Source organism: Emydura macquarii, unplaced genomic scaffold (genome assembly GCF_026122565.2).
Source record: "Emydura macquarii macquarii isolate MOO-44397 ecotype Brisbane River unplaced genomic scaffold, CSIRO-AGI_Emac_v2 contig_3345, whole genome shotgun sequence".
Taxonomy (NCBI): Eukaryota; Metazoa; Chordata; order Testudines; family Chelidae; genus Emydura; species Emydura macquarii.
The window spans coordinates 666,481-680,068 of NW_027133482.1; positions in this window are offsets into that span (position 1 = coordinate 666,481).

Genomic DNA, 13,588 nt, shown 5'->3' on the forward strand with positions numbered 1-13,588 from the left:
GGGCTCAGGTTTGGATTTTGGTTCAGAACAAGGTTTCACAAAGCTGTAAATGAATAGCACCGTGGTCCCTTTTGACAAAACTGTACTGAAAACAGGAGGAGAGAGAGAGGGCTTCTTGTCTGACTTTTATTTAACCATTCCCCTGCAGAGCAGGACACATGAACAAAACAGCATTGTGTCAGTCCATGAGAACCAGGAAACGAAACTGGCCAAAACCAGAAACCAAAATACATCTGTTTAGTTCCTTTGTCTCTGTTTGAAAAAGTAAGCTAGTTGCATCAATAATGAGCAGGTAAACCACATATTTTTTAAATTCATCCAAATTTTCTTAATACTTTTTTCCCCAAACTTATGTCCTGCTCTGTCGTTTACACCACAATATAAAATGAAGAAATGGCACTGGCTCAGTTGGGTTCCAAATAACCTTGTTTACTAACTATATACAAACAAGTAAGGCCTACCTCCATACAGCCTGCTGCTCTGCTAGTATCAAACAGCTTCTCAAAACATACAGAACATGGTGAGCGCCATTTGTGGACACACAATGTATTTAAATGGATATTACCCAATTCCTTTACACCAAAGGTCCCAGTTCAGAAAAGCACTTAAGCTTCTTGCTTAAGTCCGTCTCTATTTGGGACAGCTCTTAAGCATGTTTGTAAATCCCACTGATATTAAAGTTAAGTGTGCGCTTTACTGCTGTCCTGAGCAGGGATGGTTTCTGCATTGAGGCTGAGATGTTATTAATAATAAAACTAAGGAAACTCTTTTTATCACATCTGAACAAGATGCTGCTTTGATTTTGGGAGGCTAAAACTGATTGTAGATGTCTAATCTTAAGCACTCAAATGTGAAAACGTGGACCAGAATTCAAAGAACTGCTGTGTGAGCAGATCAGAGGCAGCTAACAGCGTCAGAGCCTGAAGCAGTAATTTGAACATGTATGACGTATATTTGATTTGCCCTTTAATAAATGTAGGGACAGTAAAGGTGCCGGTCTAACAGCCCTGGAGAATAAAGTCTGCAACTTATCCACAAGGCGAGTAAAGCGCAGATAGGATCAGTAACAGAACCAGCACCAATTTCCTCCACACTCACCCTGCCAATGTGCCTCGACCCTGACCTGGAATATATGAATGTGATACACTCTGCAATATCCCAAAGCATGTCAGGCACCTGAACCTATCCACGCTCAGATACCCGTGCCTGGAAGGGACTCTCCTTGAGGTACAGTGAGTTCATCGACGCATGGTGAGAACAATCAGATAACTGGCTCTAAAAGCACAGCAAACAGCTGTTCCAGCAGTGGGTGGTGGTGTCAAACTTTTTTTTTTTTTAATATAGAAAGATGAATTGAATGTGTCCAACGGCTTGGCACAAGGGGACTATTTACTATATGCCCCAGAGTCTAGGAAGGTGTCACTGATCATAAATTGATTTGGAACAGAGCATGCATTCCACGGCTTTTGTATGCAGCTGACAAGGGACCTGGATAGCTAGGCATAGCCAGCAAGAATGTCATGAAAGAAGAGAGATTCTGTGCGTCAGAAAGACAGAAACTAATGCATAAATTTTCCTTCTCCCTCTCTCTCTCTCTAGATATATATACAGCAGAACCTCAGAGTTACAAATACCTCGGGAACAGAGGTTGTTCATAACGCTAAAATATTTGTAACTCTGAACAAAACCTTATCGTTTCAAAAAGTTTTCAACTGAACATTGACTTAATACAGCTTTGAAATTTTACTATGCAGAAGAAAAATGTTGCTTTTCACCCTCTTAACTTAAATGAAACAAGCACAGAAACAGTTTCCTTATCTTGTCAGGGTTTTTTTTTAAGTTTCTCTTTATTTTTTTAGGATATTACATTTAACACAGTGTAATGTATTTCCAATTTTTTTTGGGGGGGGCGGTCTTTGCTGCTGCCTGATTGCGTACTTTCAGTTCCAAATGAGGTGTGTGGTTGACCGGTAGGTTCGTAACTCTGGTGCGCATAACTCTGAGGTTCTATTGTATGTCAGTCTAAACCCAGGTATTCTTCTAGCACCCATCAGCATATATAATGCATCCAAATAGTACTTTTTCCTACTGAGCAAAAAAATAAAATCTTACACAGCGCTAACATGGGAAATATCAGAGACAAAACTATTGCAGTGACAGAGACTGGACAAAATGCTTAGGTCATATCATAAAAGCATTTCTCTTACACTAAAACAGGAGCTGTTTATGTCCTAATGAACCATCACACTTTCTATCACAAAATAGTGGACATAGGCACTCAGTTATTCACACACAGTTATTCAGTTAGGCACAAAAGGGCTTATTACATTTCCCACTACATTGAAAGGAATGACAGCCATTGATTTCAGTGGAAGTTGGATTAGCCCATAAAAAAACTAAGGCAAAACCAAGGGCAGAGCTGACATTGTTTAAGTGGTGCTCATGGAGCATGTTTCTGTCCTGCATGAACTGGATGTTAGAGTTGATGTCAGAGTTGTATATGAAATCTTAGCTTTTGATTCCCACATTTTCTAGTAACTGCAGATCTTCAAAAGTGCCTCTAATGACGGAATGGCTTCTCTTGAATTGCACTTTGTAGTTAGTTTTGGGGTTTGTTCTGTTTGCTTGTTTGTTATTCAAATTATGTAGTGAATGTGAGTGATTCTGTATCACATGGATTCATGACACTTATGGTTTTCACTCTCTCGTTTCTGGACCCGTGTCACTCCTATTCGGTGCCAGTGGGAGCTGGCATGGCCCACTGGAATGGGCACAGATTTGGGTGCAGAGAAACCTTAGATCTATTCCAGGCTATGCCACCAATTCACTGTGTGTCCTCTTAGTGTCCTCATCTGCAAAATGGGGCTAATGATACTTCCTTACTGTTGTGAAGCATGTTGAGATTGATGGAGGAAAATACTATAGATCCACTGGGGTGAGTGATTTTGGGAGCAACCTTGGCTTAAATAATGTGACTTATCAAAATACAGAAATCATAGCAGCTTCCATAAAACCAGTATTTCCATCTATTCACCAGGCTGTACCTCATCAGCAGGTCTGCAATTCATTTACTTGATAGCCCAGATCCTCAAAAGTATTTAGGTGCCTAATTCTGATTAAAATCAATGGGAGTAAATTTAGGTGCCTAAATACTTTTGATGGTATTGGTCCAAAATAATTAAGGCTTGGTCTATACCTAACACTTAGGTTGACCTAGCTATGTTGAGCAGGGGAGTGGAAAATTCACCCTCCTGAGAGACATAGTTAAGCCAACGTAAGCCCAGGTGTAGGCACCGTTACACCATTGGAAGACATCTTCCATAGATCTAGCTACTGCCTCTGGAGGGAGTGGATTAACTACAGCAATGGAAAACCCCTTCTATCACTGTAGCAAGTCTTTGCACTATAGTGCTACAGTGGCTGTAGCTGTGTTGCTGTAGTGCAGACAAGACTGAAAGTGCAGTAGAGACTGTGTATTGTGCTGGGAAAAGAGAACAATTGGGTGACTGAAGAGACAGGAGGTGAAGCCAATGAAAGGCTAAGTAATGATGTATTCTGTCGTCACGACAGACAAAGGTTCAACATAATGGCTCATGTCATGGTTATGGGGCTGCCCACACGTCTGTCCCCTGTCTGGTGTCTCTAAGCCACTTCCTCGGGGATCAGGCTTCATGCCCCTATGTGTCTTGGGGAGGAATTTTGCAATTCTCCCACTCTAAGATTGGCATTTGGGTACAACACCCCAATTGTTGCCAACTGCTTATTACCATGCAGTTCTGACTGACATCTACATCTCTTCCCTTCAGAAGATGGTGACCAGCATTATCCAGTGACCAATATCCTTCTGAAAGCAAGGTTTATGTAGCAAATGGAACAAACAACGGGCTTGAATGAAGATATGAAGCTCATGGCAGACTACTGTAGTCAATGACACCTGCAGCCAAGTTTTTGTAAGACAGTTTCTAATGTATTTCATCTGCGTAATGCAAGGGCAAGCCGTAAAGTTAAATGTTTTCCTCAATGGCCAATGCCTGCAGCATGATCCAAACCCACTTTACCTCAGTATGACATTGCATGGGTCATTCATGTGTCGTCACCATTTGGGGAAGAGGGCAGCCAAAGTTAACACTCGAAGCAACTTGCTCAGAAAATTGGCCAGTTCAACCTGGGGTGTGAGTGCCTGAACGCTCAGAACATCTTCCCTCGCTCTCTGCAATTCAACAGCAGAGTCCTGTGCTTCTGTCTGGTGTCGCCCGTCTCACACGAGGCTGGTCGATCTAGACCTTAGCAAAGTTGAGCATATTGTTACCGGGACTTTAAGAGCAACTCCATTGCCATGGCTACCGACCCTTAGTAACATAGCACTACCCCACATTTGCCATGAGAAGGCCTCTGACACTCTGTTGGCAAAGATCCGTGAGAATAGCGACCTTCCATTGTATGCAGACCTTGTTAACCACCATCAGCTCGCCTGTCTTCCAGATACCCTTTATGGTCATTTATGCCACCACAGGACATGACAGTGGAATCTGCTTGGCGCAATGAGTGGTCAACGATGACAGTCATTAATCACTCCCTCATCACTGACCCAACCATCAGTCCAACAGGTTTTCATCTGCCAAGGCACCTGTGGTCATCTCTGAGCTGGTTTCGAACAGGATAGGACAACTGTGTGGCCAATCTCTTCAAAGGGGGGTTTTCTAATGACCCGCAATGCAGCTGTGGTCCACTCCAGACCATGTGGCATATCATTAGTGAATGCCCACTGACTTATTTTGACCAGCTCTCCACCTTGCGGATGATGACACCATTAAATGGCTGGGCACGTTGCTCATACGCTGATGATGAACAAAGCCCAGAGAAATGATTTGTTAAAAACCAAACAGATGACTTGCATGGTTAGATTCACCTCACCTTACGCTTTGCTGCCCGCTAAGTTAGACGGGCTTCCTTCTTGTCGCATGGGAAAAGAACAGGCCTAGCTTGCATTCTCTTAGCAAGCCCAGGAGCTCTTGGGACCCCGCCTGGTCTCAGTTTGCCTTTACAAGAGTGCGTGCCCCAGTCTGTTCCCACTCTTAGGGAACCTCTTTCTCAAAGCCCCACTGTCCTTATGTGAGCCTGAGCTCAGTGGCAATCCCGCTCAAGGCTTTTTTGTTTCAGGGGTGACAAAGCCTGGCCATGTAAGATAACCTTGTGATGACTGCTCTGCTGTTTGGTGGTTAGACCCGTTCAGCCTCCATGGCTTTGCAATCACAGGCCTTGGGAGGGCCGGGGAGTCTGCTCCCCCTGTCACTCCGACCCTCCGTCTCAGGCACCCTACACATAAAACACGGTTTGGGGTCCAGGTCAATGTACAGTTCCAAGCACCACCCCCTAGAACCCGTCACACAGCCGCACGGATACATTACACTGTCAGTCAGGTGCAACTGGATGAAATGGACCCAGAAAGTGCCAGTCCCTTGGCAGCTCACAGCTCCTGCAGTATTGACCCAGAGGACTGGAGTGTAGTGTTTCCCACAGCCGTCAGCTAGGGGCGTACATGGCTGTGCCACTCCGGGGTGAGCCCAGAAGGCACTGGGCCTCAGAGAAGCTCAAAGGCACCCAGGGCTCCCCTATGGTCCTGGAGCAGAAAGAGAAATTCACTCTGCTGCTTTTTGGGGTGCAGCATATGCCCCCCACACCCGCACAAGCCAGCTGCCCATGGCTGCACCCACTCCCCAGGGGGAGCATCCTCCCTGATTGTGGTGATGAAAGAGTGGTTTTGTTTAACTGGGAGACCAAATGATTAATTAGGTTCCCTCATTATTATGAGCAGAACAGAAGTGCCTAGGGGCCTTGTCGAAGATCAGGGCCCTGTTGCGCTAGGTGCTGTACATACCCTTAGTAAGAGACAGCTCCTGCCCTGAAGAATTTACATTCCAAGTGGACAAGACAGACACAAAGTAGGAGGGAAACCAGAGCAATGAAAGGTGAAGTGACTTACCCACGATCCCTCAGCAGCAGGAAGAACCCATACCACCCAAGACCCAGCCCAGTGCTTTGTTCACTAGACACCACTGCCTCTCCACCACTATTTATCTACACATTTTGGTTTCTGCACTCAATCTATGCAACAGCACAGTCCTCTGCTGTAGGTGCTCAATGATGCATTTTAAAAAGCCTTGTAGCTGTGTTGGCCCCAGGATATTCAATCCATGATTTTTAGTGTCTAGCAAAGTTATGAATTTAAGATCCTGCCAACGCTCCACTTAAGCTACCTTGGCAACTGGAGCGTTGGGTTGCTTATTCTCAGCTAGTCGCTTCCCGAACTTCCTACCTCCGGCCATGTGACTGGAAACAGGAAGTTTGGGAAAGCGATCGGCCAAGAAATTACCTCCCTACCCTTGCCCCACCCCCCAAATCAAGCAGTCAAACTCCACCTATGACCAAGAGACTACTTCAGTAACCCCCAGCCCCAAAATTTCATCTGATTATAAACATATGATAACCCAGCAGCTGAAAACATATATACGATATTTACACTCTCCCAGCAGAGTCCTCTCATTCCATCGCTTCTTGGAGAGAGAAGGGGTTCTGTAGCATGTCCTGTCAGTCAATAGACTAGTACCATGAGGCCATGTCCACACTACAAAACGAAGTCGACCTAACTTACATCGGCATGCAGCCGCCGCAGTAATTACATCACTTGTGCGTGTCTACACTTTGCTCCTTGTGTCGGCGCGTGTGTTGATTGTACTGTCAGTGGGGGGCATTGTGGGCCGGCTCCTGAGAGCCAGTAACAGTCGCTATAAGCAACGCATGTCTACGCTGACACAGTGTCAACCTGACTAGGTCAACCTCCACTCTACCCCTCACATGGCGGTGGAGGTATCAAGTCGGTGTAGTGGGGCAGTTATGTCAGCTGGAGCCAAATTTAGCTGTAGACACTTCCATAGTTAGGTCGACGTAAGCTGCCTTGCGTCCACCTAACTCTGAGTCGACCGAACGCAGACCAGACCTGAGGAAATAGCTACGCCAGGAGTGCCTCCTGAAGAATGCCCTGCATAGAAGCCTGCTGCTCTGGCACCTCCACTGATTTAAACTGGGCAGCCCTGGCCCATGGTGTTGTATCTCAGGCTTAAAGGGGGACACATCCATGGCTCCCCTTTTTAAAATATTGGCAGCACACCGGTGCCTATGTAACCCACTGGTGAGGGTGTGGTACAGGTGCCCCTCTGTACCTGATCTGCAGAGGATAGGAGTCTGCTGCAGTGACGCCAGGTTCCTCGCTCAAGCTGTAGTGGCTTATGCTTTTAGCTCCAGAGATCCCTGGTTCAATCGCTGGTGTGTTGGCCAAGATGGCAGCTGTCACACCTACACACGTCAGTTCTGATGCCTGGTAGACTTTCTCCATTCCATGCTGATTCCCTCTGGAAATGGAGGTGTGGCACAGACATTGCTAGCAGTGACCCCATAGAAGGACCAGCTCGTTTGTCTAAAGCCTGGTGATCCGCTGTATGTGACCATGGTTTCCTTTCCCCCTCCCGCTGTCTCAGCAGGATTTGGAGTCACTTAACCTCTCTGTGCTTCAGTTTCTCCATCTAGGAAATAAGGCTGAAACTCATTCACCCATCTCACAGGCTTCATTGTCTGTAAAGCATGTGGAGATTGCTGGATGAAACAAACTTCAGTCAAACAGGTCTTAATCCACCTCTTAAGGGATGGACAAACTTCGGTTGCCCAATGAAGGGTGGCTTCCTAAAAAGAGAGAGAGCAGTATTACACTCACTGCGTGTTGCCTTGCACCTTGTGTAGTCATCCACACCTGGATAAAGTGTCTTCAAAATGTTACCCGTCTGGTTTAAATGACCATGGAAGGCATGAGGAAATCAGACCAGTACATTTCAGGTTGACATGGGGGCAGTCTCTTCAGATAGACGGTTGCCTAATGTGGATGGTTCAGGCTGCACTAAATATAGCTGCAAAGCATCTATTAATTATCAGCATTACTCCACACTTCAGCCTAAGTGGCATCTTCCGGCATCGTCCGAAGAGCCAAGTGCACCTGATGTATTCTGAGACTAGCTGGACCCTCCGTCAGAGCTGGGGGGATACGTTTTAGACACCAAACGAAGCGAGCCAAATGATGGAGCGAGGCCAGTGACTGAGGCGAGACTGCCCGGCGCCTCGCATGAAATATAGTCAAAGAGAAGAGTCAAAAACTCAATGCCAAGGCGGGTTAGAAATAAATAGTTGCTATTTGGAGTGTTATTATTGAACATTCCACTTGGAGGAATTTCCTACGCGAAGAAAGCACATGAACTGGTCAGGCACCATGAAGATGATGCTTTTATTTTTTTTTATTGGTCTATTTATAACCGTGTTTAATCTGTGCTCTGGGCTGAGCTGTAAGGGAAGGGACAGAGTTCAGCTGTGTCATTGTACTTTTTTTTTCTTACTCACCCCAGAGGAACTCATACCTGCCACGTGGCCTTGCCAGGGTTTGGGATTATTTTTTTCTTACCAGCTATTGTGAGAGAGATTCCTCACAGATTCCCAAATGTAATAACTGAAGGGAAAACCTGGGCTCAAGCCTCAGCGGGTACGACTCCACTGCCATAAAAGACCCACCGCATGGCCATGGCTGGCTTGGGTCTGCTGACATAGGCTTGTGGGACTAAAGATTACAGTGTAGATGCTCCAGAGGGGTATCCGTGGTAATCTCTATACAGCAATAACAACGAGAGTCCTGTGGCACCTTAAAGACTAACAAATTTCTGTGGGCATAAGCTTTCATGGGCTGCAACCCACTTCGTCAGATGCCCACGAAAGCTTATGCCCACAGAAATTTGTTAGTCTTTAAGGTGCTACAGGACTCGCGTTGTTTTTAGTGTAGGTGTTCAGGATCAGGCTGGAACCTGGGCTCTGAGACACCCTCCCCACAGCCTTCTCATGGGGTTTTAGAGCTTTGGCTCCAGCCCAAATGTCTACACTGCAATTTTTAGCTCAAGGCCCACAAGTTTGAGTCAATTGACCGGGGCTCTGAGACTGTGTTGTGGGCTTTTTATTGCAGTGTAGACCTACCCCGTGAGAAATAGCAGGCGCCCCAGTAGCCCTTGTATCTCTGGACTCCTCAGTCTTGTTTTGGGTAACAGTGTGTGGCACTGATCCTGCCAGGGCCTGAACAACCTCAGCTCCCCATGGCTTCAGTGGGATTTCACAAAAGAGTGGAGCTGGTCAGCAAATGTGTTTTCCACCCTGTGAAAAATTTCAAGACAGAAAACCAACATTCAGACGTGGTCAGCACATGAAATCCTAGGGGGAAATCATTTTGGGTCCCTTGAAATGTTCCATTTTGATGGACTATTTTAAATACATATCTATTTAACACAAAGTAAATTTAGCAACAAAAAGCCATCTTGACATTTTTGAGAAACAATCCCAAATGTTTTCCTTAGCCAACATTTATCAAAATGATGCGATGTCCTGGAAAGAATTCCGTTTTTGTCAAAATGGCATTTTCCAAACTGTTTTGATGGAAGTTTCCTGATCAGCTCTACAAAAGACCAAGAGCAGGAGCCAATGACGGCAGGCCTGAGCCCTGGAAATGATGTGCATGGGCAGTAGGAACCTGTGATACCCACCAATTTGACAATGCACGTTACTGCCCTCAAGAGGAAGGATGGTTTTGTGGTTAAGGCACCGGCATGTGACTTGGGAGTCTTGCTTCAATTGCAGGCTCTGCCATGGACTCCCTGTGTGACCTTGCGTAAGTCCCAGAGGATACGTCTACACTGCAATAAAAGATCCATGGCTGCGATTGGCCCGAGTCAACTGACCCGGGCTCTCAGACTATGGGCCGCAGTGTAGACATACCGTGAGTCTCTCTGTCTCTTAGTTCCCCACCTGCAAAATGGCAGTAATAATACTTATTTTCTTTCCTCCTAGCCTATCTCAGTCTCATCTACCAAGATTGTAAACTCCTTGGGGCAGGGATTTTCTATTATTATATGTGTTTGGAGCACATTGCACAATGGGGCTCCAATCTCAGATGGGGCCTCTTGGGATACATCTACACAGCAATTAGACACCCGCAACTGGGCTTGGACTGGAGCCTAAACTCTAGGATCTGCATCCTGGAGTTCAGGCTCCGGCCTGAGCCCAGAAATCTACACAGCAATGAAACAGCCTGAGAGTCTGAGTCAGCTGGCATGGGCCAGCTGCAGGTTTTTCTTTGCTGTGCTGACAGACCCTTGATGCTCCTCTGCGTTGACACGTCCTCTGCCTTTTCCTCCTCCGCCGCCCTTTTACTATCTCTTATAGCTGTGTGTGCTTTGTATGCTCTTCAAAGCAAAGGCTGGACTTCTTTTTTCTATGTCTGTGCAGCGCCCAGCTCAACGGAGGCCCTGACTCTGATTGGGGCACCACTGGTGCACAAATAATAACTAACAAGAGTAATAATGACAACTGCAACAGGATATTCAAAGGGCCTGTGTGTCCATGTCAGGGGAGGAGCGGGAGACAACGTCAGGAAATACAACAGAAAATAGTGGGATTTTGCAACACATCATAGCCAGACTGTGCAGACAACAGTGCAAGGATAGGGAAATGTTTCTGATTACATGTGCACCCAGCCCTTCTGGAAAGGTCTGACTGGCTTGAACAGGGGTGAAACCAACAGCGTCGTGTATGGATTTAATGGTTTTATAAAAATTGCACAGAGCTCTGCCTTGCATCTTGTCATTTACAGCTATGCAGAGCGAGTATAAAATGCTGCCGCTCTATTTTGTGAGGCAGTGGAGAGTCAAGCTGGTACAATTCAGTAGGGAATGAAAGCCTCTCTCTGTTTTTAATATTCATCCTATGGGACACCCCTATGATTTATCTTGGCCATCTAACCCGTGCTAATATTCACCTTTTTCTCCTAGTGAAGACAAGCTGTAATGGGCAGATTCTGACACCCTTATGCAGGGTGAGTAATAAATTACTCCTTAGTTAGCCTTACTGAAACCAGTGGGGCTTCTTGAAGAGTGAAGTACTTAATGTGACTCATGGGGCAAAATCTGGCCCTTAACTTCTTGACCTTCATTTTCCTGTGTATAAGATGATGATAAATAATATTTACCTGCCCCAGTGGATTGCGCATTGGTAGGTGAAAATGCTTGATAAGTGTTAAGTCTCACAGTGCTGGCCAGAACAGCAAGTGCTGTTCCTGGGAAGTATTATCTGTTTCTGATAGGCTGACTTTGATGCTGTCTTAAAGAGCCAGAACAGAGGTTCTCAAATTTGGTTCGTTGGTGCTTTGTGGTCCAACATGTACGTCCAAACACTACTGTCATAATGAAAGATATGTTTATCATCAAGCAGTGACATTTCTGGGCCTCTCTTTGGGTTGCTAGAAGATGATTTATGTACCAAGTGTGCTGCAAATATCAAGAGACTTTCAGCCTTTCAGCCCCCATTGCAAATGCTTCTGATCTCCCTGCGAAGCCACCGCTATAAGGTTAGATCCTAACACCAAAACAAGAGGGATGGGAGCCATGCTGATCACAAGCCCAGTCTGTAAAGTGACCTACAGAGATAAGTGCCAGGGTGGAGAGAGAATTCTGCACGATAAAATACAGAGGAACAGGAAATGAATGGATACAAAATGAATGTGATTCCCAAGCAACTAAACCACCCAGTGTCAGTAAAGTTTCTGGATAGTGTAAAGGCTTTAAAGGACTGTACCATGTGGGTAAGGTTAGAGTTCAGATTTAGAGGACTGGAACTTCCTTAAGCACACTCTGTGAAACCAAGGAAATACAAAGCCAAGAAAGGAGCACCGTTTCCTTTGAGTGTGTGGGGTGCAAGCCCACTGGGACCCCTCTGTTTATACTTATCACAGAAGGTAAAACCTGCCCTGCTGGCAAATGCTGATAATGGATCATGCGGCCTAGGTGGGAAGCCGTTCATATGTCTGTCAGGTACTGCAGTAATCCCCTTCTTCTCTGGTTGGTGTCAGAAAACCTGGTGCTTTCCCATAAAAGACAAGGTCTGAAAACCCAAGGTCATTTTTTTCAACTTGTAAGGTACCATTCCCTTGGGGGTGTCCAAGCCCATCACCTGCATTAAAGAATGAAGCTTCTGAACCCCCTTTGTGAGGTAGGCGAGTATCATTAAACCCATTTCTTAGGGACATTTGTGGCAGATCTGTAAACCTGGCTCTCAAGCCTGTGCGCTAACCACTAGCCCATGCTTCTTTATTTCATTAGTTCACAGATGCTGTGTGCAGCCGGGCAGAGGGGACAGAGAGCGCTATGGAACAAAAAGCCAGAGGTGCAATGCACCACAAACGTTTAGTGGGGGTTGTGCATAAAGAGTAAAGGGGATGACTAGAAGACAGAGCATTGTGGCCTATTCACGGCGCTATTATAATGCAGCTGCCTGCTCTGAGCTTTCCCTCAGTCTGCCTGCACGATTATCTTACTTATTACTAAGCATGTGGGAGGAAATGTGGGCCATCCACTACAGGTTTCTTTATGTTAGGAACCTGGGATGCATAAAGCATTTTGTCTCATGGAATTCCCATGAAATCATCCTGTCATGGATCGGCTGCATTCCCTAAATCATCTTGTCAGTGGCACCGGCTCCATTCCCTAAACTTGCAGCTGTCCTTCCTGAGGCCACGCTTATGCAACAAACTTTAACCAACGCAAGTTCCATCAGCATAAAGCCACTGCCGTTAATATATCTCGTGCGCATGCATCCTTGGCTGCACATGTTCACCAGGTGTGCTTGTATCAAGGCACAGAGAGTTGCACCCTGGGTACGTATCCTGGTGTACAATTCGGCACCATCCACCGCGCTGTCTTTTGGGAAGTTTCGGCAGTGCATGGTGGGACAGAAACAAGTTAAATGGGAGTGACTTAGAGCAAAGGGTCAAGTTCCCAGCATGCCACTTTCTCCATCCCATAATGTCCTCCACATCGCATACTTTTTGCTCCTTTTTTTAGAAATCCTACCAACTCACAGAGCCCCCCTCGCTGGCTGCCCTCTCTACCCAGAAGCATGGAGCCTGCACAGCTCTGCACTACTATCACGTGCATTGCAAGCACCAGATGCATGATCTGCTGGTATTTGCAGAGCTGCAAGAAGAACTGAATCAGCGAGGCACATGATGATTTGTGGAGGACAGACTGCTGTGGAACACAGTGTAAATCAATTCAAGGTTGGTGGTGGTGTTCGTGGAGCAACTGCAGACAGTGGAGCGCCACTTCTGGGTCGGATAAACGAGCCCGGACTGGTGGGTTCTCATTGCAGTTCAGCTTTGGGATGACAAGCAGAGACTGCAGAACTTTCAGATGCACAAAGCCGCATTCCTGGATCTGCGTGCCGAGCTCACCCCACCCCTCCAGCACAGGGGCACTGGAATTAGAGAGGCACTGACGCAAGTGGCGATTGCACTGTGGAAATTTGCAGTGCCAGATTGCTACCGGTCAGCAGGAAATCATTCTGGGGTGGGAAAATCCATTGTGGGAGCTGTAGTCATGCAAGTGTGCAGGAACATTAATCGTCTCCTGCTACGCAGGACTGTGACGCTTGGCCGTGTGCAGGATGTTGGGCAATG